This window comes from Bidens hawaiensis, unplaced genomic scaffold (assembly GCF_021521415.1).
Source record: "Bidens hawaiensis isolate Kalapana, Puna unplaced genomic scaffold, B.hawaiensis_p1.1 tig00060466_1, whole genome shotgun sequence".
Taxonomy (NCBI): Eukaryota; Viridiplantae; Streptophyta; class Magnoliopsida; order Asterales; family Asteraceae; genus Bidens; species Bidens hawaiensis.
In genome coordinates this window covers 47,612-69,195 of record NW_027500920.1, presented here as the reverse complement: position 1 = coordinate 69,195, position 21,584 = coordinate 47,612, and the positions used below count along the sequence as shown (strand labels likewise).

The following is a 21,584-nucleotide window of genomic DNA, read 5'->3' as shown; positions in this document are numbered from 1 at the left end:
ATGGTTTCTATTTATAATAAATCGGTCGATAAAAGTTTAATCCATGTACATTAGCGAATAAAAAATCTTCGTTAAGGCCTACGGGTCTTTTTATTTTGGCTCGGCCGAGGTATTTAGATTCTCGGAGACGGCCCTGTATTTGATAATGCTACTAATACCTAGTCAATGGTTCATTTCTTATTAAGTGACACAGAACGAAAGCACACACACGAGAACACAATATATGCACACGCTTCAGTTATAAAACACGTTATTAGCTTTAATGTGACACGTTAGCCAACTCATCTAAACCGTTCACTTTGCCACCTCTATGAAGTATGAACTGAACTTAGTTTTGTGAAACAAGATGATAATATAAACAATAATATGACATCTAATACCATGCTTATAAACCAGATGATCGGTTTGCGTATTCCTGAACCAGTGCCCCAAAAAGCGAGGGCCTTTGAATCAAACGTGAAGGTTCGTCAAATTCTTTCGCGTATCCTGTTACAACACATTAATAAGTTAGTGATTAGTTCACCTTCAAGCTAACCTACTCAACAGGCTTAGCTATAACATTTTAATCAACTTTATGATAAATAAAATAAAGTTAGTGGCTATAAGAGTTTGCTTCACTGAATGCATTGTGTTCAGAGATACAATAAGTTTCAGTGTTTTTGGTATGATTGTAAATAAGATGATTCTGTTAGTGTTTTGTAAGAGAGAAAATTGATATTATAAAGTTTTGAAGGACAACCTCAAATATACAATATTTGAATTGTTTTATTTAGGGGTGTGCAAGAATTCGAAAAAACCAATTCGGAACCGAAACATTCAAACCGAAACAAAAACAGACGGTTTGGTTTTATGATTTTATAAAAACCGAACTAACGGTTCGGTTTTGGTATTCATGTAATTAAAACCGAAAAAACGAACCGAACCGAACCGAATTCTAAATTTTTGTTTTTTTATATTTTATATTAAGTAATTTATAAGAATTTAATAAATATGTAACTCAAGTATTTTTGATCAAATGTATAATAATAGTCTATAATTTTACAATTAACAAAAAAAATTATACCTAAATTCATTTATTTTTGCCAAAAAAAATTTCTGGCCTAAAATTTTCAGGCTCAAATGGGAAAAACCAAAAAAACCGAAACCGAACTGAAACAAAAGAGAAAACCGAAACCGAACGGTTTCGAAAACTCCAAAAACCGAAGTTTTGGTTTTCGGTTTGGTTTTAGCCGTAAACCGCACCACGCACACCCCTAGTTTTATTTAGTTGAAAGTTATATATTATTTTAGTGATGTAACTTATGTAATTAATACATTAGTTATTTATAAAAGCCAGGATATATATAACAAACCGCATCAAACCAAAGCCGATTAAATCTGAACCAAATTTCAAATTGGTTTTTGGTAGGTTTTAAACTGAAACCGAATCAATAATTCGGTTTTCAGTTTCACAAAACATGAATTCGGTTCAAACTAAATAACAAATAATAATTGTTTAAGTTTTGTTAATTTAGCACAACCTAATAACAATTCCAACTCTAGCCCAGACCAAATCAAAAACAAACAATGGTAAACAAAATTAATAATTTTAAAAGTAAAAAATATTCACTCGAAACCGAAAACCGAACCAAATTTGATTATGTTTTTCGGTTCTGTTCAGTTTTGGTATCAACTGAATAAGCTGAAAAACCGAGCCAATGAACACCCCCACAAATAAGACCCGTTACCGATAAATAAGAAATTACCTGCATCAATGACTAGAACTCTATCACAATCCATGACAGTAGGTATCCTGTGAGCAATGCTAATGATAGTACAGTCAGCAAAATCTTCTCTTATAATCTTTTGAATCACAGAATCGGTTTGTGAATCAACCGAAGCCGTTGCTTCATCCAAGAACAATAATCTGCTGTGTTTCAGCAACACCCGACTCAAACAAAGAAGTTGTCGTTGTCCCACGCTCCAGTTATCACCGTTATCCACAACTAAAAATAACACGCGTAACACATAAGTGAATATTTTTTATTAGTTTTCTTTAACGGAAAACGGATACCGGGCTGTTTTAGTTACCTGGGGAATCAAGCTTTCCGGGTTTTGCAGCTACGACATCAGTGAGCTGGCAGTGTTCGAGACTCTACATAATGGGTTGAGATGATAGCGGTTTATTTTTTTTTGCTTTGGTTGAACCGGGTCAAGTTGGGCTGACCCTACTTAATAGTTTTAAAACTTTAAAATTTTAAAGATTAAAGTTGTTGTGCTTATGTGTTAAAAATAGCATGTGTTTATTGAATGGGTGGGCTATATACAAACACCAGCCCCCTTGTGTGTGAATAAGGCTATACGGCTCGTATAGGGCCTATACGAGTCGTATAGCTCTAATTTATTGACATGCGTATGAAGGTGACAGTGTGGCAGCTTTTTGCAGTCTATACGAGCCGTATAGTTTGCGTCTGACCTATACGAGCCGTATAGGGTCTATACGACTCATATATACAGCATGTACTTTGACCAGAGATTTATAATAGGGTCTGACCTATACGGCTCGTATAGGGACTATACGAGTCGTATAGCTCTATACGGCTCGTATAAGGGCTATACGATACAAAGGAATAAAACCTGACATTCCTGATTGAAAATGACTTGACTATGCACCTATACGAGTCGTATAGACCCTATACGACTCGTATAAGCTCTTAACAGAAGAAAAATGTTTTAAGTCTCTAAAATTGTATTAAAAGGACTGGTTTTGTTAAGTTTTAAAAATCTAAGGATTTAATCAGCAAAAATAAAGTTCATGTTCTAAATGTGTAAATTTAGCGAAAAGCTATAACTTTTAACCCGTTTGACACGTTTCTAAAAGAAATTCCAAGTAACCCGTTTTAAAAAAAAAGTAAAACAAACCCGAGCTGACTCATGTAAAAATAAACTCATTTTTACCTTCCATATCTCATCATCTGAATGTTGACCGATCGGGTCAGTGTTACTTCTCACGGTTCCTTCAAAAAGGATCGGTTCTTGGGGAATGATGCCGAATCTAGACCGAAGATCATGAAGCCCGAGTGTTGAGATATCAATGCCATCAATAACAATACTTCCCGCAGCTGGCTCAACTAACCGAAACAAAACTTGGATCAAAGTTGATTTCCCACCACCTGTTCTTCCAACAACACCAATCTTTTGTCCCCCTTGAATGTTTAGGGTGATCCCTTTAAGCACCAGTGGCGTGTTTGGACGATATCTAACCTGCTCAAAATTTAGTTAAGATGAAAATGGGTTGGGTCGGGTTGACCCGAAAATACTTTTTGTCTGAAATTTGAATAAATCTATTTGGATAAATATCATAATATATTTAAGGCGTATGTAGGTGTAGGGTATGTCAAACCCCGGTACAACCTTTTATTTATTATATTATTATTGTATACTAACTAGGCCCATTGGGCTAGGGGTTTGTGGAGGTAACCCCTAACCGGGCCTGGCCCAATAAAGGTTAGGGTTTCATAATGGTGACCATGAACTTCCTATATAAGGAGGAAAACTCTTAGTAGTCACCTCCACTCCCCCATTTTTCCATAGCAGATCTCGAGCAACTGGAGAAGAAGACGAAGTCGTGGGTTCATTCATCTCGAAGACCGGGGAACATCGACCTGGATTCATTCCATGTTTCTTCAACGTCTTTCCATTTTGTGTATTCGACCCGTTCCTTTTCGAGTTTTGTATCTTGATATTACCCACTTGACCCGTTTAAAATAATATATAAGCCAAAGCAATACGTTACCCAAAAAATGGTAGAAATTAGGGGTGTTAAACATGTCATGTTCGGGGGTTGGCAAATCCTACCTGACACAAACCCAAAAATCTGGCACAAACACAACCTGTTTAACCCGATTTATTTATTTATTTATCTATTTATTGCATCTTACTACTTTAAAATTACAATTTTGAAACCCAAAATGCAAATGTATATAAAACAATTACATTTTAGCTATCAAATATTGTGTCAGTTTCTCCTTAATGTTTTAAACTTTGTAATACTCGATCAATTTAATTTATGACGTAAAACACATTTAAATAAAATATAAATAAATATGTTAAACGGGTCAACTTGTGCCAGGTTGGCACACCATGACACGTTTAGCTAAACGGGGTTTGGGTGTCTGCCTACAACTGATGTAAACCTATTTGTGCTAAACCAAATCCACGAATACCTCTAATCTTGACCGTGGAATCTGTGGTTTACCTGCAAGTTTATGAGCTCCATACTGCCATGAGTAGGCCAGTTTGGAGGAGGGGGTTGGTTTTTCTTGACCCATTCGGCTTCTGATGGTATGCTAGTAAACTGTTTAATCCTTTCAACCGAAACCATTCGGTTTTCAACAAAGCAGCTAGTGGATACAGCCCAAAATAGAAGCCCGTTGAGTGATAATCCGTACGAAAGCGACAATCCAACAGATTCTGTGATCATATAAGCGGGCCTGTTAGTTAAAAGTAAACGGGCTAAAACTACCCGTGTTAGGGAAGTGAGTTAGTACCGGGTTTAATGACATTGCTAGGTAATATGATCATGAACAAAGTCGAAACACAAAGAAACAAACTTCCAATAAACTCCATACGAAATCCTAACCACCCGCTCGATCCATTGTTGTGGAAATCCATTCGTAGATTTCCGTCCACTCGATCAACATTTTCTTGAATAAACCAGTCTTGTTTTCGAAAACACCGGATGGTCATAACCCCGGAGATGCTCTCAGAGAAGTGGTGAATAACGGGTGCTTTTGTAATCGAGTCAAGTCGCGTTAGTTCACGAGATGTTGCAAGGTAGTACCCCTAAAAAGTTCATTTTGAGTTAGATATTTAAAGCCATGTGTCTAAACATAAAAGTTTAAACATTCTCGTGTTGACATACCCGATACCAGAAATTGAGCCAACCGAGTGGAATTAGTAGGAAGACAGTCGGCCAAGCGTTTTGACACGTTATGATAATAACGCTGAGCATCGACATGTACAAAACAATGCTAAAGTTCATGAATAATGGAAGGAGAATATCGATGTTTGTTTGATCACTTGATGCCTGGAAAATGTTATAAATAAATATACCATTAGAAGTCTACTATTTTTATCCCAAATAAACATGGAAAGAGCACAAGAACAAGCAATATTTTGACCAACAATATTTACAAATTAGTTAGTGAAAGTTTAACCAAAGGTATGAATGCACGTGTTCGAAATTTCGAATAATCAAAACTCACGTCACGTCCGTGCGTGATGTGTAAACCATGTGCCAAGGTTTTTTATATAATAATAAATATTAAAAAAAATCCAGTGCCACGTCAGAGCATGATTATTTGCATTTTGCGGCAAGGTGTTTTATAAAAATAAATAAATAAACTTTTCAAAACCATTTTAATAAATATATGAAAAGTTAAAATCATTAAAATTTACATTAGAAAAGCATTTCAACACCTAAGATAGTAAAACTTAATTTTTAAGAATACTTAGGCAAATCAATTTTACCAATATTTAAAAGCTTCATATTATTATAATTTATTTTTTAAAATAGTTAATAACTTAAATATATTAAAACTTCATTTAAAAAAATAAAAGTAAAAACTTAATTTTTGATTATTTGAAAATTATAAAACTCATTTTTATTATAAACTATGAAATATTAAAACTTAAATTTTAATAAATATTTAAACTTGAGTTTTACAAAAATTAGAATTTTAACTTATTTAAACTCTAGCTAGTTGTCCACTCTTGCACTTTCAAAGTTGTGATACTTTTAACCTTTTCATTTATGTTAAGTTGTTTGTTTAAACCAAATTGTCTTTTATCTTAAATTGTTTGGTTATGTTGTCGAGGGTTTTAAAAGATGAAAACACGTAAAATTTTAAAAACATGGTTTATTAAATTGCATTCTACATGTTTTCATCTAGTTACGATTTGGTTTAAACAAACAACTTTCCGGAAGGTGTGGTGTCAAAAAACGACATTGGAGCATGAAGGATGCTATGCAGAATTTGTTTAAAAAACTTTTTACGTAGAGAACACAACTCTTCCAATAACCAAAACAAAAGCAACCACTGCCAAAATCCCATAAACTCCAATAAACACCGAAGGATTAAAAGACTCGGCTCGGTCCTCTGAAGTTTCATAAGCCAACCAGTAATCGCCAGCCATTTGTGACGCTTGCCACAAAACGGATAACAACACTACTACAAATGCACCTAACCACCCGTAGGACTCGGTTGCATACACTTTGTAGACGTGTAGGCTCACTCGTCCAGTCTCTCGTTCTTCATCTTCGATCAGTTTTGATGTTCCTGTAATGGAACTTGCTTGCGACCGTTCTAGAGGTTTCTGGTTCTCGATGTCGTGTTGGTTGGAATTGTTGGAATGAGATTTTGTTGTTATTGCTTGTACTAATTGCATCGAGCCCTCGTGAGCGGATACTAATGCTGTGAAATCGAGTCCGCATTGAACTAGTTCGTCATACCTTCCTGATTGAACGATCATCCCTTCTCGCATTACCTGCGTAAAACGAGATTACTTATGAGCATAGGTGGAACTCATGCCTCATTTTTAAAGAATGGGTTGATTTTAAATTATTTTTTAAAGTTGCATGATTGTACACATTCATTTTTTTAATTGATTTTAATCAACACGCGGATCTACTTGAATTAGTCCGTTGATTTAAACGAACAACTATTATAAAACTTGTTAACTTAAAAAGAGAGCCTAGATGTGTTATCAAATTTAGAAGCATTCTTGACCATGTTTGTCTCTAACAAATGCCAGTTGCCACCGACGCCACCACCATTGACACATCCACCTCCCAAGGTCGGCCCTAGGGTGGGGCTCGGTGGTCGACGCCTCTGGCCGACACATGCTAGGCCTGATTTATTTTTAAAAAATATATATATGTTTTTTCTATGAAAAACAATATGTATATTTAATGTTTAAACTCATTTGAGACATGCTTAAGATAATTTTTATACAAAAGTTTTTTACACGACCCAATTATAACCAAGTAAATTTAAAAATTAAATTGTTTAGACCAACAAAATACTTCTTTTACTTAAAGCCCAAAATATTTTTCACCTTCGGCCCAAAACATTTTTTCACTTTTCGTTAGCGGCCTGCCACCACCTCCTCTGTTACCACCACCGACACACCCATCGCAACAACCTCCATCGTCATCATTATTCATTAGCCACCGTAAAAAATATAACAGTTGAACCTGTTTTGGTACCTTTTTTTTCTAGAGTAACTCGTTTAAACCTGACTTCAATTTGGGTGGAGCCCATTTTGAACTTAACCAAATTGATATATATTTAAAATAAATAAAAGAAAAAGACTGTTTTGACCCGAGCTCATCTTCCTCAAAACCCGTATATTCCGTTACCGAGACCCACCCGACCCATCTAGTTATCCAAGCTTACTTACAAGTATAAGATCAACATCATGGAGGAAATCAACTTGGTGAGTAACAAGTAAGATTGTATTGCCTTTCAGGATTCCCCTAACACATTCCTACAATTGAATTTGAAATATCAATATACAAAGAATACAAAGAAACTAGGGGGTACTCGGGATTCCTTATTTTACTTTCTTATAATTTTTTCTATAAGTTAGAGGGTGTTTGGCAAAACATATTTGACTTCAAAAGTGCTTTTGGCAAAAGTGTTTATTTTTTTTTATTTTTATTTTTTTTTGAACGGCCAACAAAATTTTATATATAAATAAATAAAACTAGCAAGAAGCTAGACCCGCCAAAAACAAAAACACCAAGAAGCCGCCGCAATTGCGACAAAAACCCAACCGGGCACCACCCAAGAAACCAAGCAACAAGCAACAAACTAAAAAGATTACAACCGAAATCTTCTCCAATCTTCCCACGTCAACCCATTCCTTTTGGACCTGTTTTTTACCCAAAGGAAACTCATCGACTTTATCTCTTCGATCAAGCTCAAAATCTGAATCGGAACCCCATTATGAATTAACTCGTTTAGCTTCTTCCAAAGACACCACATCGTAACCAAGTAAACCGCATGGAGCGCCTTAGCTTTATCTTTAGGAAATAACGAGTATAAGTGTAACTCCACCAAATCCCGAACACTAAAGGCATAAATTGAGGGAACCTTACACCATTGGGAAATCAAACACCACACCTTTTGAGCTATAACACAAGAAATAAAAACATGATCAACCGACTCCTCTTCACTACCGCAAGCTGGGCAAACCAAAGAGTTTATCGAAATGTTTCTTCTAGCCAAAGCATCAAGAGTAGGTAAACGATTAAGCATAGCCCTCCAGGCGACAAACCCTACTTTTTTAGGAATCCAATTATTCCAATCAAAGATAGAAGCGGGTCTGACCAACATTTTATCTGCCAAAATTCTTTTAAAATTCCGAACCGAAAACGCACCTGAAGGGTCTCCGCACCAAATAGTTTTGTCGAATCCGGACTCCAAAAGAACATGTTGGCACACAGTTAACAAGTCTCTAAACTCCTCTACCAAAATTGGCCCAATTGGTTCTCTACTCCAATCCCATCTTCCACAAATGATCCCATCCATCATAAAAAGACGGTCGGCTACCGAACACCACTTCGACTTTTCTATCGAAAAAAGGTTCGGAAACCGGTCGCACAACGGACAATCTCCGATCCAAATATCCAACCAAAACCAAGTACTTTTCCCATTATTTACTACCTTAAGGAACATTTTACCCAACTCGATCCCGACCGGCTCAATCTCCCCTACAGTTTTTCCAATTTGCCTCCATGGACCCGCACAAGAGAGCCTAACCGGAACACTCGACCACGATCTAGAAGAATGATGAAGTGACCATATAACCTTCCACCAAAGTTTCCCTCTCTCATTCTTAAACCGCCACCACCACTTTGTAAGCAAGGAAACATTGAAATCCCTTAAAACGGTCTAACTTATCTAACACCCCGGTCGGTGCTTTAAATAACGAAAAATAATACGTAGGGAGAGAGTTAAGAACTGATTTCAAAACTATTAAGCGTCCACCGAACGACAAATTTTTTGCTTTCCATCTAGAGAGCCTCTTACTAAAAAGTTCTACCACCGGATCCCACGAGTCAATTAAATTCATATTACCTCCTATTTGAAGACCCAAATGTATAAAAGGCATCACTCCCACCTTACACTGAAGCACAGAAGCCATTCTCCCCAAATCAGCCCCTACCACATTTATACCATAAATACTACATTTATGTAAATTAACTTTTAGACCAGACACTAAGTAAAAACATCTTAGAATCCGACCCAAGTTCAGCGCGTTCCGGTTGCTCCAATCACCCAGAAAAACCACATCATCCGCGTATAAAAAGTGAGAAAGAACCAGGCCAGAAGAACCACATTTTAAGCCAGAATAAATCCCCTTCTCGACCGCTGAATACAACATAGCGGTTAAGCCTTCCATAGCGATAATAAACAGAAACGGGGCTAACGGATCGCCTTGTCTAAGACCCCGAAAACATTGGAATTCCCTGGTAGGTGACCCGTTCACCAACACCGAGGCCCTGCTGGTCTTTATAATAGTCGAGACCCACATTCGCCATTTCAAGGAAACGCCATTTGTTCTAGAACCGAATCCAAATATCCCCAATTTAAAGAGTCATATGCCTTCACCAAATCGACTTTAAATAACATACCTCGCCTTTTAGTTCTTTTTAGCCAAGAGAGCACTTGGTTCATGACTAAAGGACCATCTAAAATGCTTCAGTTAGCTAGAAAAGTTGATTGTTGTTCTGAGATTAACCCTCCGATCACCATCTTAATCCTCCCTACCAACACTTTATTAATACACCCTATTAAACTAATAGGACGGAAATCGCCTAAAGAAACTGGGTCCTTAACTTTGGGGATCAAGGCAATAAAAGACGACAAACAACCAAAGCTAAACGACTCTGAGTGGTAAAATTCTTCAAAAATATTCAACAAGTCAGTCTGAAAACAGCTCCAGAACCTTTTGAAGAATCTAAATTAAACCCATCAGGACCCGGTAATTTCCGATAAAGTAAAAGACGAAATCAAGCTACTCGCTTGAGTACTATTCCGGCAAGGTTCCTCAAATTTTCTAGCAAAAAAATCGTACACCACCTCTTTCATAATAATCGGATTAGATTCCCAACTCCCCTCCACCATGTAAACGGTTATTACTAAGATTAGCATTAATAATACCATGGAAATATTTAGAATTTTCATCTCCATCGGCAAAAAGTGTTTATTTACTTATGGTTTTTTCAAAAGTAGTTTTTAAAATGACCAAAAAGGATAATCTTATATATTTACTAGTTTTACAGATAATGTAATGGTGTGTATATTTACAATTTGGTATTCAAAAATCAAAACAAAAGGTTTGGATTTTTTGCTTCTAGAAACCATCTTTTTAATACACAACAAAAAGCAAAACCCATAAGTGCTTTTAGGATACCCAGACATGCTTATTTGTTTTTTGAAAAGCAAATAAGCAACTTTGAAAAGCTCAACCAAACACCTGATAAGTTAAAACTTTGTAATTTATTAACTTATCATCTTACAATAACATACAATATTAAACACCTTTTAACTTTTTCAAAAGTTATAAGTTGCTTAAAATAAACAATCTCAAACACCCCCTAAGAATGGTTTAATATATTTAGATTTTTAGCCCAATTGATTACCTTGAATATTTGTGAACCAGTATGAGCATCAACAGCACTAAACACATCATCAAGCAAATAGATATCGGAATCTTGATAAACCGCTCGAGCGAGCTGGATCCGTTGCTTCTGGCCACCGCTAAGATTGATCCCACGTTCCCCAAGCTCGGTTTGATCTCCGAATTCCATCATTTCAATATCCTTCTCCAAACAACAAGCTCTTATTACATTCTTGTACTTGTGTTGCTCCATTGGCGAACCAAACAAAATGTTTTCTTGAATCGTCTTGTTTTGAATCCACGCGGTTTGTGCAACATACGCGGTGCTTCCAAAAACTCTCACATTCCCGGATGTTTTGTGCATCTCACCGATAACCGATGCAAGCAGAGACGATTTCCCCGAACCAACGGTCCCCACTATAACTGCCAGTTCGCCTTTTTTTATTTGAAAGTTACGTTTTTTATAGTTACACCTTCTGACGGGTCGTCATGCCAGCTGAACGACCCGTTTTCAACCTCAACAACAACAGTACTATTACTGTCATTGTCAGTAATACTATTACTATTACTGACACTGTCAGCAATACTATTACTATTACCATTACTATTACTTGCATATCTTTCCACTGAACCTGTTTCCAGTTCATTACTCAACATATACTCATCCAACCGGCCCAACGAGACCATCGCTTGAGAAAGTGAGATCATCGATTGGGGAAAACTCCAAATTGGGTCTTGCAAGGTTTTAAACAACGAAGTGGCCGTGAAAACCGTCCCCGCGTCCAGCTTCCCCGAACAAAATCCCACTCCCAAACGTCAACGTCGAGATAAACAAAGGCGTACTCATTAATATAATTACATTCGCACCAAACGAATACATAAACTTACAAAGCCAACCATACTCCGAATCACGAAACAACTGAACCCGCTTGTTGAAATGTTCTTCCCATGCTTGGAACTTAACCACCCGCATATAACTCAACAATTCATTCGTCGCCTTCAACCTCGAGTCACGGCTCGCCATGATGTTAAACTGGAATTTATTATTTCGCTTCGTCCCCAAATACACGAGAAACAAGATCACCAAAACTGCGACCAATGTAACCACTGTGGCTAGTCCGAGTGTAAAATATAGAATAACCAACGCACCCGTGACTTGGACCGGCATGAGCCAAATCGCGTGCGCTTGAGGCATCATATCCGATAACTGTTGAGCATCTACGGCCATGTAGTTCACTATCTTACCCACACCGTGAGACTGGCGAGCCGAAGGCGAGAGTTTTAAACCTTTCTTGTATAAACCCGTTATCAACATCGATCGAATTAACATCCCGAGCTTTTGCGAGTGGAAAGTGAAGTGATTTGATGTCAAAATTTCAATAAATTTCGCTACCAGAAGGATTAATACCAAATAATATCCTTCGTAAGGCAAATTCGCCTTCCCAGAAGTAAAATCCACGAATCGTTGGATTAACAATGGCCCGACATACCCAACACAAAGCTTCACAGTCGCTAAGAACCCGGTGAACACAATGTGTTTCCAGAAACAACGGATTAGTGTTGTCCGAACTGGGATTTTCGAATTCTCTTCGGGTTTTGGCCAGTTTTGTTCGAAAAACTGGGACATTTTTTCAGCTCGGTGTTCGGGTGAAAGCGTTGGGATATCGTCAATTTTTAACGGGGTTTTGTATCCCTTTTTGAGAAGCGGATTCATCCAAAACCAAAATAGTTTTGAAGCGAAAGAAGCATAACTCCATTCGCTTACATTAACTGAACTCTCCTCAGGTTCTGATTCTGGTTTCACTATCATCCCTGTAGAACCATTTAGTGACGCAACCATGAAAAAACACGAAAACGGAAGCGAAATCGATATGACAACATCTTCATATTTCGACAACGAAGTGTCGGAAATCAATCGTGTGATGCTCGAAGAAGCGATTATTGCCATAGCAACAAAGTTGAATATCCAGAACACTCGAAGAGTAACCGGATGAGTTACTGAGTGAAATTTCTTCTCATGAATGATTAAGATAATGATCATGATGAACGAAACCACTTGGATTAACCAGCAGGTTCCATCGATAATATTATTCGATGGAACCTGAGAGTGAATCCGAGCACAGAACAAGCAGTGGCTAGCACTGCTTGAACTGCGGAAAAAGTAAGTGATAATTTGTACCACATATTGGTTTTTACCAACGCTCGGGTTTTAGCGATCAAGGACTCGTGAAAGGCGGGTTCGTTGTTGCGAAAACTGTATTTGGAATACAGTTTTAGTGCAAAGAGTATGAAAAGGATGACAAGAAAAATATCAATGGAAGCTAATAGTAGTTTCTCAGTGCATGCATGTTGGAATATGAATGATGACGTCATTGAGGTGTTAGACTCCATGGTTGAGTTTGAAGTGTTATTGTTGATCTTCAACAAAGAGGAAAATAATAATAATAAGATTATGATTTGGAAAATGGTGATGAAAGTAATCATAATAAAGAACAGATGAAATAAATGTGTGCTCATTTTTAGGCCTGCCAAAGAGTAATGTGTTGGCTGTTTGGCTGTTGTTACAAGTGTTCACATTACTTAATTTCATTCTCCACTAAATGTGTATTATTGTTTATATATACATGATGAAAATTTTGTATAAAATTCTGTTGATGGGCTGATTTCATAAATCATCTTAGATTTTTACATGTCACTTTTCGTCTATACAGTCGGTATAGGTTTATATGAGTTGTATACGCCTTGAATCATGTTAGTTTGTATCAGGTTTATACGAGTTGTTGAAGACCTATACGGCTCGTATAGGGCTAAGGGGGGTGTATATGCTGCAAAAAGTTGTCGCCTCCGTACACATATCAGTTATGCGTGGTCTATAAGGTCCGTTTAGCCCTACATAAACCATACATGACATGGGGGTGGTTTATGAAGAATTAAAGAACATTTCCCATGCTTATTCGTGTCATGATCGTGTCGTGTTCGGTCACATTTCAAGTTGATCAGCGTCGGTTTCATTTTTATAAACCGAGCGGGTCAAATTTATATTGAAGTTGTTTGACCGGTTTTGAATAAAATTTATGTCGAGACGTTGATAAAAAGAAGAACGTCTCAATGTTATATTCGGAAATTTATAAAACTTCATATTTTAAAAGTTATAAAAGAAAAACTAATTATGATTAAAATTAATTATAATTATATAATATAAAAAAAACTTTTTTGCAATTTACTTGCCCGGGTAAAATTGTTTTTCAAAAACTCGCCCCTTACATTTTGTTTTATACAATACTCGTCCCGGCAAATTTTGAACTCCTAAATACTCGTCCGGTCCAATTTTATAAAAACTCGACTTTAACAATCTAATCGATTCGAGCGAATTATGACGAATGTTCTAATCTTAAAGCTCGTACCCTCTTGGGTTTTTTCATGTTTCTTTCGGCTTAACGCATCCGCCACCACATTAGCTTTACCTTTATAACAGATGATTTCACAATCATAATTATTTAAGGTTTCCATCAATCTTCTTTAACGCATTTTAGAAATATTTTGCAAAATGAAAACAAAACTCAAACTTTCTTTTAGAAATGTACATTTTTCAGAATTCTCAAGTCGAAGATGCATACATTATTGATTTAAAATACACGTGTCACATAATAAATAATACTTCACAAGACTCTATATTCTATGCACACCAATTACTTTATACAATATATATATCCAGTTTATCACATGCACATATACACATATTGTCGGGGTATGGTACTAAGAACCCTAATTTATTATGTTTTGGGCTTATTTTATTATATGGGCTAATACATTTGTTATTGGGCTGAGGGGGTTTTGTGGAGGTAACCCTAACTGGGCTAGGCCCATTAGGGTACCATGATGGTGGCCATGAGGCTCCCTATATAAGGAGGTCTCCACCTCCTTATCAAGGGTTGGCAAAAATAGCTCAATAAGAGCCACCACCATATTTTTGTGTCTGTGAACAAGAGATCCTCTGGATTTCTTAGCGGTCACCTCCACACCCCCAAAAGTCACCGCAGATCACAGCAGCGGTCGGAGCAGAAGCAAGCAAGTCGTGGTTCGTTCATCTCGAAGTCCGTGGAAACATCGTCATGGGTCAGATCACAGCAGCGGTCGGAGCAGAAGCAAGCAAGTCGTGGTTCGTTCATCTCGAAGTCCGTGGAAACATCGTCATGGGTCAGGTTAGATTCATTTCACGTTTCTACATTTGGCGCCATCCGTGGGACGGCAATGAACCACACTTCGCTTCTCGATTCGGCCCTCCGATCTGTCCATCAGCATCTCAGATCTACGGATCTGTTCATCAGATCTACGGATCTGTTCATCAAGATCTACAGATCTGTTCATCAAGATCTCAGATATACGGATCAATATTCCAGATCTGTTCATCAATATTCCAGATCTGTTCATCAATATCTCAGATCTGTTCATCAATATTCCAGATCTGTTCATCGATATCTCAGATGTACGGTTTCTTCTCTCAGATATGTTCTTCCGTAGATCTAAAAAATATTTCCAGATCTGGAAATACTATCAGATCTGTTGGAAGAAATACACAGGAAGAAATACCCGATATTTTAGGGAAAACCCTCATATCTGTGCTGAATCAGATCTGGGTTCGCTCAAACATTTGCATGCTCACGCATCAAGCATGCTCAAGCATCAAGCATCCTCACGCACCGATGCTCAAGCGTCAAGCATGCTCAAGCATCAAGTATGCTCAAGCATCAAGCATGCTCAAACATCAAGCATCCTCACGCATCGATGCTCAAGCGTCAAGCATGCTCAAGCATCAAGTATGCTCAAGCATCAAGCATGCTCAAACATCAAGCATGCTCAAACATCAAGTATGCTCACGCATCGATGCTCAAGCATCAAGCATGCTCACGCATCGATGCTCAAGCATCAAGCATGCTCAAGCCTCAAGTATGCTCACGCATCGATGCTCACGCATCAAGCATACTCAAACATCAAGTATGCTCACGCATCGATGCTCAAGCGTCAGGCATGCTCACGCATCAAGCATGCTCAAGCATCAAGCATCCTCACGCATCAAGCATGCTCAAGCATCAAGCATCCTCACGCATCGATGCTCAAGCATCAAGCATGCTCAAACATCAAGCATGCTCAAACATCTAAGTATGCTCACGCATCGACGCTCAAACATCAAGCATGCTCGAGCATCAAGCATGCTCAAACATGCGCGCAGGCACCGAGCGCGCGAAAGGTCAACCCACAAGATACAAACCGAGGCTTAAAATCAAGATGTCATGAAGACAGCCAAAACCTATGCTCATGGCGCATAGCACATGCTCAAGCATCAAGCATGCTCAAACATTTGCATGCTCACGCATCAAGCATGCTCAAGCATCAAGCATCCTCACGCATCGATGCTCAAGCATCAAGCATGCTCAAACATCAAGCATGCTCAAACATCTAAGTATGCTCACGCATCGATGCTCAAACATCAAGCATGCTCGAGCATCAAGCATGCTCAAACATCAAGTATGCTCACGCATCACGCATGCTCACACATCACAGATGCTCACGCATTCAAAATCTCTAGATCATGCGCGCCACCGCGGATCAACTTCGGATTCCGCATGCACGCTCCCGGCGATCACTCTTCGCCACAGCGGTTTGCATTCGCGCCACCGCATACATGTTTTTGCATACATGTTTCACACTTCCTTTTATTAATTTGAGCAATATGACAACATTATATTGACATCAAACTAAAAATAAAACGAAGTAAAACATACATGCGCGAGCTTCAAGCTCAAACGCGTTGACGAGTCTTAACTCTAAAACGTCAGGGCCTTAGCCCAAAAATATGAGCCTTAGCTCAAACTTAAAAGTTGGGAATCCTCATAAACCCACAGGCCTCGCGCCAAGGGTGGAATGCTCATAGACCCACAGGCCTCGCGCCAAGGGTGGAATGCTCATAGACCCACAGGCCTCGCGCCAAGGGTGGAATGCTCATAGACCCACAGGCCTCGCGCCAAGGGTGGAATGCTCATAGACCCACAGGCCTCGCGCCAAGGGTGGAATGCTCATAGACCCACAGGCCTCGCGCCAAGGGTGGAATGCTCATAGACCCACAGGCCTCGCGCCAAGGGTGGAATGCTCATAAACCCATATGGCTACGCGCCATACTAAAAGGTTCGGCCGCAAGCCGCGCAAGCACCTGTGACATCATTATTATTATCTGGCCGTTTGTGCCTCCATTATTATTTTGAAGACAAGCCGGGATAGTCATCCTGCGCAGAAGAGGCCCTTGGCCAGTCATTATCATCATATTACAGCTCGTAAGCCGCCTTGCGCGCCAGCTTAATTATTCTACAAGCTCGTAAGCCGCCTTGCGCGCCAGCTTAATTATTCTACAAGCTCGTAAGCCACCTTGCGCGCCAGCTTAATTATTCTACAAGCTCGTAAGTCGCCTTGCGCGCCAGCTTCATTATTCTACAAGCCCGTAAGTCGCCTCGTGCGCCAGCTTCTTTATTATTACAGCTCGTAAGTCGCAATACGCGCAGGCTCTCATTATTCTACAAGCTCGTAAGTCGCCTCACGCGCCAGCTTTATTATTTTACAGCTCGTAAGCCGCCTTGCGCGCCAGCTTCATTATTCTACAAGCTCGTAAGTCGCCTTGCGCGCCAGCTTCATTATTCTACAAGCTCGTAAGTCGCCTCGCGCGCCAGCTTCTTTATTATTACAGCTCGTAAGTCGCCATGCGCGCAGGCTCTCATTATTCTACAAGCTCGTAAGTCGCCTCACGCGCCAGCTTTATTATTCTACAGCTCGTAAGTCGCCTCACGCTTCAAGCTTTATTATTTTACAGCTCGTAAGCCGCCTCGCGCGCAAGCTTCGTTATTCTTCAGCTCGTAAGTCGCCGCGCGCGCCAGCTTTATTATTCTTAGCTCGTACGTCGCCGCACGCGCCAGCTTTATTACTCAGCTCGTAAGTCGCCTCGCGCGCAGGCTTTTATTATTCTCAGCTCGTAAGTCGCTTCGCGCGCAGGCTTTTGTTATTATTATAGCTCATAAGTCTCCTCGCGCGCAAGCTTTATTATCAGGCCCCGCGCCACTATTATTATGATGCGTGCTATATCTTATTCATACTAGTGCACCATCATCATCATAAGGATCACAACATGTCACCATCATGGAGAAAACCTCCCAAAACTCAAAGACAAGGCCGAAGGAAAGGGAAGAAACCGCCTCACGATCTAGCACACCTTATAAAGTCCAGTGCTCCACCTAAACGCTTGCACGCCTAGGAGCAACACTGGACTTGGGGGGCTTGTCGGGGTATGGTACTAAGAACCCTAATTTATTATGTTTTGGGCTTATTTTATTATATGGGCTAATACATTTGTTATTGGGCTGAGGGGGTTTTGTGGAGGTAACCCTAACTGGGCTAGGCCCATTAGGGTACCATGATGGTGGCCATGAGGCTCCCTATATAAGGAGGTCTCCACCTCCTTATCAAGGGTTGGCAAAAATAGCTCAATAAGAGCCACCACCATATTTTTGTGTCTGTGAACAAGAGATCCTCTGGATTTCTTAGCGGTCACCTCTACACCCCCAAAAGTCACCGCAGATCACAGCAGTCGGAGCAGAAGCAAGCAAGTCGTGGTTCGTTCATCTCGAAGTCCGTGGAAACATCGTCATGGGTCAGATCACAGCAGCGGTCGGAGCAGAAGCAAGCAAGTCGTGGTTCGTTCATCTCGAAGTCCGTGGAAACATCGTCATGGGTCAGGTCAGATTCATTTCACGTTTCTACACATATGCAGATATGCACCCTTCCAAGCTGTAGCTACAAAAGTCAAATTAGTTGATCGCCTTTACATGCTAGAAATTTGTTTTCACGGATAAAAACATAACATAATTGACTTTTGTATAAAATATTCACTTCATTTGAAACGAAGCATTTATTATTATTATTTTTAATTATAAGTGAATAAAGCTCGGCTACCCGAGATAACCCAATAATAAAAGGCGACACATACGTCCGCCATTACTAGAAAACAAGTCATTTTCTCACAAAACTTTCTACAAATTTCCTACGACAAGTAGTTCCAACATATTTCTAACAAAAAAAAAATAAGCGCAAACTTTGCTACAGTATTATATAAAACATTATGAATAGTTTTTGTAGGAAGTTTACAACCACATGTTTTCGTAGCAATTTTGTAAGAAAAGTTGTTGAAAAACGGTTGAAAACGATTTTCAAGCATGTGTTTTTCCAACAACTTTTTTGTTAGAAAATTGTTAGAAACTGAATTTTTCCAACAAATTTTCTACAATTTGGTTGTAAAAAAACATCACTTTTTCTAGTAGTGCGCGATCGTTACCAGCTTTGGGTAGCCCAAACACATCATATCATGTTCCGAGGAAAACCTACGCCCCAAGGCCCACTGCGATAAACCCCAGTTGAGACCGTATTCAAACATAAGACTTTGTAGTCTCCGGTCCAAATCTTCATTTTCTCTTCTATGTCAATTGAGCTAAGAACATAACATATATGTTGACTTTTGTATAAAATATTTACTTCATTTTGAAAGGAAGCATTTTTTTTAATGACAAACAAATAAAGTCCGATTATCTAGGTAACTCGATGGTAAAAGGTGGTCACACAACGGCTTGGTGGTGGTGGTTGTGATCAAGTGGCAACGGTGATCAAGAGGTGGTGGCGGTGGCGATGGTCAAGCGGCAACGGTGGTAGCATTGGTGGTTAGTTGGTGATGGCGATGGTAATGGTGAGAGCGAGGTGGTGGTCAGGCGACAACAGTGATAATGGTTGTAGTGGCTACGGTGACGTTTGTGGTGGCAGTGAGGTGGCACTGGTGTTAAGGTGGTGGTGGTGGTGGCGATGGTAGTGGTGGTGATGGAGGTGGTGACGACAGTGGTGGCGGCAGTGGGAGTGTTGGTCAAGTGGTGGGGGTGGTTGTTCTGAATGAATGATTTTAATGAAATGAGATTCCAAGTTTAATCATTGATTTTATTTCATTCAGAAACCAAACACCATTTTTTTTTTAATTTCATCGCAATAAATCATTTCATTCCCCTTATCATTATGATACCCTAATTTACCACGTATCCAACTTTAATGTCTTCACACATTTTGACCTGTCATTAATTTATATAAGGTTGTGCATTTATAGAATTCAACACGTGTGACACGTATTTCCCAATTTTAATATGAAGTATATGTTTTATTTTAACTAAAACCATCTATTATAGAGTAATTATAGACCATTCTTTAATTCTACATGCTATCTTTGACTATTTCATGGTAACACTATTTATATAAAATCATTTATTACAACATTCCTGATTTTCTAATTTTCTCTTTATAGTTATATAAAAAACATTATATTTGGACTCATTTAATCGGTTCATTTTGAGGCAACTACATAATATCAACTCGGATTTATAAATTTATGCAGTTGTCCCGAATATTTGGAAGAAAGGCTTAAAACCGAGAGAATGGAAAGGATTCGACAAACAAAGGAACATTGGGAATTGCATCTCATGCGTTCTTGGGAAGTTAGATAAAGTTGTATAACATAAAGGTTTCACAATCAAGTAGAAAGGTTAAATAATTTGTAACACGCTTTTGGTAGCACATATCTGATATTTCTTTTAATACCACCAGACCTAAGGGCGACCTAGGGGCTGTTTGACAAGTGCTGAACCAGTAAGACACTCTGAACCAGTAAGTGACTTACTGTGCCAGTAAGTGTAAACAATTGGACGTCTAAATGATAGTGCAGAATGACAATTTTACCCTTAAAAAAATTTTGTTTCCAATAAAATGTATCCGTTTTAATCAGAGGCCCATTCAACAAACATGCCCTTATATTATTAAGTGATACAAAACGGAAGCAAACACACGAGAACACAATGTATACACATGCCTTAGATAGAAAACATCTTACTAGCGGTCACATCGAGTTTTATAACCATAGCCCTTATACATGACCATTCTATTTATGGTAGGTTTGCCAAGATGGCAAGGTTAGCTATTTGATTAACCAAAACCCATATGACATGTTTAAATATTATTGGTGCTGCCAACGAAGTCGCTAAAGCCCTAGACATTATCATCTCGGGAGGGCCATCATTGGGGCTTCAACTTAATATTAAGAAAATCGAGGTTTTTTGGCTAACGTGTAATGGAGTGAAAGTTAAAGATGGGCTTTTCCCTAGTGGGATTGGTAGACCAGAGAGAGGGGTAAAGCTCCTTGGAGGGGCTGTTAGTCGAGATCCCTACTTTCTTAAGGAGTTAGCGAGGCGGAGAGCATCTTGTGCGGTTGATCTTATGTAACTCTTACCTTGCCTTAGGGATGCCCAGAGCGAACTCCTCCTGCTTAGGTCTTGCATGGGGGTTGCTAAGTTGCCTTTTGGGTTACGAACATGCCACCCCCATATGATGGATGATGCGGTATCCTGTTTTGATAAGGGGCTTCGAGAAGCCATCGAAGACATAGTTGTATGTGGAGGCCCGTTCTTTGGTGATCTTCAGTGGTGACTTGCATCTTTACCGATGCGCTTGGTGGGTTTAGGCCTTCTTTCGGCTCATGATGTTGGGGTTTATGCTTTTGTAGCGTCGAGGACTTAGTCTTGGAAGCTACAGAATCACATCTTAAGGAATAGCGGAGTTGTCAACCTGGACTCAGACTACGTGCAGGCCCTGGAACGCCTAAATGGCGCTCTCCCAGACTTTGACATTGGCGGTTTCTCTAATAAGGACACCGCCCTACCAAAGCCTCAAAATCCTTTGGCGAATGCCCTTTTTGGCAAAATCACTCAGAGCCTGGGAGAAGTTTTTGGATTGTCCCCCCGACAGAAGGCGGTTATTGAATGCTTACAAGGTCCTCATGCCCAAGA

At 39.1% G+C, this 21,584-nt stretch overlaps 1 pseudogene across 1 annotated transcript; it reads right to left on the bottom strand.

The window, feature by feature from the left end:
- Positions 1 to 385: 385 nt before the first annotated feature.
- Positions 386 to 13,188, bottom strand: LOC143603071 (ABC transporter C family member 14-like; annotated as a pseudogene). Its single transcript, XR_013147985.1, has 10 exons — positions 10,694 to 13,188; positions 7,444 to 7,530; positions 5,952 to 6,528; positions 4,904 to 5,068; positions 4,530 to 4,824; positions 4,238 to 4,452; positions 2,938 to 3,243; positions 2,071 to 2,134; positions 1,746 to 1,985; positions 386 to 486 (listed from the first exon to the last, which is right to left on the bottom strand). The product of XR_013147985.1 is annotated as an ABC transporter C family member 14-like (transcript).
- Between the last annotated feature and the right edge of the window lie 8,396 nt (positions 13,189 to 21,584).